At 46.5% G+C, this 4,916-nt stretch overlaps 1 long non-coding RNA gene across 1 annotated transcript; it reads right to left on the bottom strand.

The window, feature by feature from the left end:
• Positions 1-2,855: 2,855 nt before the first annotated feature.
• Positions 2,856-4,910, bottom strand: LOC121812359. Its single transcript, XR_006053012.1, has 2 exons — positions 3,492-4,910; positions 2,856-3,121 (listed from the first exon to the last, which is right to left on the bottom strand). It is a non-coding gene; the product is annotated as an uncharacterized LOC121812359 (long non-coding RNA).
• Between the last annotated feature and the right edge of the window lie 6 nt (positions 4,911-4,916).

The following is a 4,916-nucleotide window of genomic DNA, read 5'->3' as shown; positions in this document are numbered from 1 at the left end:
TAGTGACCGAAAGAACGAGATCGCGGATACAAGCGGCAGAAATGAGCTTCCTCCGAAGGGTGGCTGGCCTCTCCCTTAGAGATAGGGTGAGAAGTTCGGCCATCCGGGAGGGGCTCAGAGTAGAGCAGCTGCTGCTCCACATCGAAAGGAGCCAGCTGAGGTGGTTCGGGCATCTGACAAGGATGCCCCCTGGGCGCCTCCTGGGTGAGGTGTTCCAGGCATGTCCCACCGGGAGGAGGCCCCGGGGCAGACCCAGGACACGCTGGAGAGATTATATCTCTCGGCTGGCCTGGGAACGCCTTGGTATTCCCCCGGATAAGCTGGAGGAGGTGGCTGGGGAGAGGGAGGTCTGGGCCTCTTGCTTAGGCTGCTGCCCCCGCGACCCGGCCTCGGATAAAGCGGATGAAGATGGATGGATGGATGGCTGGCTGTCTTTCGTGCTCATTGAAGGATATAAAAAAAACAACAACAAGCAATAGAATAATATTAAACACAAAGTGAACCCGTCTTCCTTCATTAAATAGGTTCTTTTAGATGTTAAGGAGGAATTGACTTAACCAGGCTGGCGGAGAATGAAGACAACCGGACACCTGCTGCAGATGGGGAATCAGTGAACTTTTATTGAGACAGAGACAACCTCTCAACACAGCTCACATCAGGAGATTCCAAAGATTTGCTGTGAGAGTGGATATATATATTGTCCAAAACTACAGGAAGAAGTGCTGCACTAGCAGAAAAACAACTCCATAAAAGGAAATCGGCCTTGGGTGTTCTAGCCTCTTCGCTTGCAGATATCTTGCACCTGCAGGATGAGGCGATCGCTTCTTATCGCTCTCAAGGCCAAAGTCGTGAGCACATTTTTATTACACAGTTGCACAGTAACTTTAAAGCTGAACAATGTTTAAAGCTGAATAATGTTTAATCAGATTATATTTTCTTCAGAATCCCCCTTTTGACCCATCTTAAAATGGGTCAACACACAAAAATAAGTAACATTCAAAGGAACACAGAGACGTGTCAAGCCTGGCTCGAAAAACTCCTCGGGTCTTATCATTTGTCTTTATCTGTCATTGCAGATGAGGAGAAAAGAGTCCAGGCACCACCCTGCCCAGGGGTCGGCTGCAAGCAGTCTCGGTTCCAGACGAAAGCAGTAACAGCTGTCCTGCACACAAGGATACAACGAGTCAGTGCAACCAGGGTAGTGACACAAAATTAACAGTTCATGTAACACAGCAACCAAAAAGCATAAGTAATGATAAAAATGTGGAGAGTACAGAGTATACTATAATAATGAGAGATATAAACGTAAAAATGTGAAAGAATAAATCAACAGTAAAATAAACCCAGAACGGTAACTGCTAAGGACATTCAAAAAGTAAATATGGTAAAACGTGAGGAAGGGGTGTGGAAAAAAGCAATTTATATCCAGTGGTCGGAGTACACATTTGCTCAGGCTTAAGTCCGGAGACCCTGAGAACATCGCTTAACCCTCACAACCCGACCAGACACAGTTCAACCAGATATATCCTTCAAGAGGAAGTGGGTGAGGGAAACAATTGATAACAAGCATAATACAAAACACCACAGAGAAACAACCATTCTAGAAGCATTTAAACAAGAGAAAGACGATAATGTTCGTCATCATCACGATCAGAGTCTTCATCATCCGTTGGCGAGGAGGTGGGAAGTTGACTAGCCAATAAAGGCATCTGCAGGGCGAGATCCTTATCCTCCGGAGTGAGAGCTGTAACAATCAGTCTCTGGAAGAGGGATCGAATGCATGGAATACAACAGAACATCTTTGCCTGCCTGTCATTTCAGGGGGAAAGGGCCAAGACATGTTTACTTAGCTTGTAAGTCTTCTAATAGAAGATGATGGGGCACAGAAACGTGGTCCAGTTCCCCCCACCTCGCCAAGGGCGTGTTCTAGGAGTTAAAGAGCAACAAAAAGTATCAGTGACACAACTTTAAATGAGCTTTCAGCGATTAAAACTATTGCAATGTAAAATGTAAATCTTAACAACTCAAGCCAATATAAAAGCAAAATCATAAAAGATGTTAAAAATAGAAAAATAAAAATGTTTAGTTCAGTATGAAGAACACCCCCTTTTGTAACCAGCCGGCTTGTAGGTTGAGCGTTGGCTCCCTCAAGTGGTTGGTGATGCTGTTGCAGCTCCTTCTGACAGGTCCTTCTGCACCTCTCTCAAGGTTCTTCCTGGTTCGGTGGCAGCAGCGCACTGTGTGTAATGAAACCAGGTGTCACCTTTCCCTTCGAGCCTGACAGCGTGGGAGGTCCGCTCTGTTATGCGGTAAGGGCCTGTCCAGCGAGGCTCAGCCCACTTTCTCTTTGTGACTTTCAGGAGGACGTAGTCTACTCCAGGTGCAGCCGCCTCCTTCGGCTCTTGCTGGTTTCTTTCAGCGACCTGTGAGGAATACTGGGTGCGGGGTTGGTCGTGGGTTGAGGGGTGGGGGGGGGGGTGGGTGGGGGGTGGGTGGAGGGATGGTGGGGTGGGTTTTTTGGTGTGGCCTGGTGGGTGTGGGGTTGGTTGGTGGGTGTTTGTTTGGGTGTGTTGGGTTGGAGTGTTGGGGGTTGGGGTTGGGGGGTGCGCCGGTCGGTGTTGGGGTTGGTTGGTGTGGGGTTTTAGGTGGGGGGGTGGTGTTGGTGTTTGGGTGGGGGGTTGGGTTTTTTTTTGGGGGGTGTTGGTGGTTGGAGGGGTTGGTGGTTGGTGGGGCAGGGGGGGTGGTGTGGTTCCAGGTGCAGCCGCCTCCTTCGGCTCTTGCTGGTTTCTTTCAGCGACCTGTGAGGAATACTGGGCAACAAAACTGCGGAGCATGTTATAATATGTCCTTGGATCGAGGTCCGAATCAGCTTCATCCGACATTAACAGGCGAGAGGAGGGGCCAGGAAAAGGCCTGCCATGCTCCAACTCAAATGGAGTGTAACCAGAGGTTTGATTTACTGAGCATCTTATGGACATTAATGCAAGAGGCAATGCCTTAACCCAATCTAATTTGGTCTGTGCACAGATTTTAGCCAATTTAGTTTTTAGAGTTTGATTCATCCTTTCCACTTTCCCCTGGGATTGGGGGTGGTAAACTGAGCCAAACTTATGTTTCAAACCTAATGCGGCTTCAACCTTCTGCAGATCGTGGTTCCTGAAATGTGAACCGTTGTCCGGCCTTATGACCTCGGGAAACCCATGCTGTGGTATATAATGATTAATCAGACACTTCACCACAGTTCCACTGTTTTCACTTGCTGTCGGCCAGGCTTCTGGCCAACCTGAAAATGCATCCACAGCCACCAGCAGGTACCTGTAACTACCTACTCTGTCCACCATGTCTGTGTAATCAATGATTATTTCTTTTCCTGGACAAAATGGAATGTCATCTGGAGGAACGGCTGTGCAAGAAAAGATTTTTCTTTTTTTGGCTGCAAAGCCCGAGAAAAACATCTGTATATTTGCTGTAATGCTGTTCAATACTGAAACCTATTTAGATTCAATTGATTACCCAACTGTTTCCTTTACCGTACGCTACATTTTATGCTATGGACACAATACTGTTTTATACAATTTAAAACAAAATATGTCAAGGGGACTGGAATTTCCCTTGATATGTGTATTTTATGAATTAAATATCTCATAACATGTACAAAAACAAACATGACTTCTAAAATTTCTGAAACGGTCCCTTTTAACCGATTTCCCTATAAGAGTAAACTAGCTAGCAATCAACTTTAAAGATATCAAGCTCAGACTGAAGACTATATTTTGATTTTAAAAACACTTTATAGCTTCCTTATAGCTGATGTTGTCTGTTTCTCTACTGGGGTTTCCTGGTTTATTACCACTAGGCTATGCTGTGCTCCCAGGCCTCTCTCTGCTCCGGCCTTAACTCACACCCATCCAGAAAAAGATGAGTCTTCACACCTCTTCTGCAGCCTTGCCTCACTCCTCCCTTCCTATCACTCTGTTTCCCCCCCTCCTGGTTTTATAGCTTAGCTCCAACACCCAGCTTTTTCCACTCGCCCTCTTCTCATCGTCATCCTTCATTTCTCTGCTTTGCCGCTCTCCTTTCTTCTCACTTTCTTCATTGCACTTACATATGTCTACACTTTTCTCTCTCCCCCTTTTTTCTGGAACAGGATACCATTGACATGGGTTCCAGTTCCAGAAACATCAAGATGAAAAGGCAAGGCGTAATCTGGCACAGCAAGGTCAGAGGCGACAGAAAGCTGTTGTTTTAACTGTATAAACGCCTGTTCTGCTTCTGTAGTCCATGATAGGGGAGCAGATAGGTTTCTCATGCCTTGTTCATTTACCAAAACGCGCAGAGGGGAGGTAAGGGCAACATAGTCTGGGACATAGGTCCTGCTGTAACCAGTCAGACCCAAAAATCACAACATGTCTTTTACATTTACAGGTTTTGGATGGTGCAAAATCGAGTTCCTGTGTTAGGCGAGTGTAACGCCATTGTTGGCCTCTAAATGTAAATGAGCTCTAAATCTGGACGTGATTCCTTTGGATTCCTTTATACATGTCATGCAGTCATGATCGTCAAGCCTGTCTGAGCCATCCCGTCGGTCAGAAGAACACAGCATATGGATCAATAAATGTCCTGGCGAATCATGTGTGCTGCTCGCTTTTATAGTGAGATTTGCATATGTTGTGTGGTTATGTCCGCTACAATGGTCGTGACCTGGTGATTGGTGTGTAGAATAGTGTCATGTGAGAGTGTAAGCTTCTCGCAGTCCCTTATCATGATAGCGCAAGCTGCTACCCCTCTCAGACAGGCCGGCATTCCCACAGGCAGCACCTTTGAGTGGGGGAGGTCAGCACTCCCTTTAATGCATTTAAAGAGGCAGTCATTTCTCTGGACCACAGTATTCGAGGAGGCTTGTCTTTTTTTACAAC

This window comes from Haplochromis burtoni, unplaced genomic scaffold (assembly GCF_018398535.1).
Source record: "Haplochromis burtoni strain Fernald_Lab_line unplaced genomic scaffold, NCSU_Asbu1 Contig_555, whole genome shotgun sequence".
NCBI classification, from domain to species: Eukaryota; Metazoa; Chordata; class Actinopteri; order Cichliformes; family Cichlidae; genus Haplochromis; species Haplochromis burtoni.
Note: the sequence above shows the minus strand (reverse complement) of the source record. Positions and strands in the feature narration are given on the sequence as shown.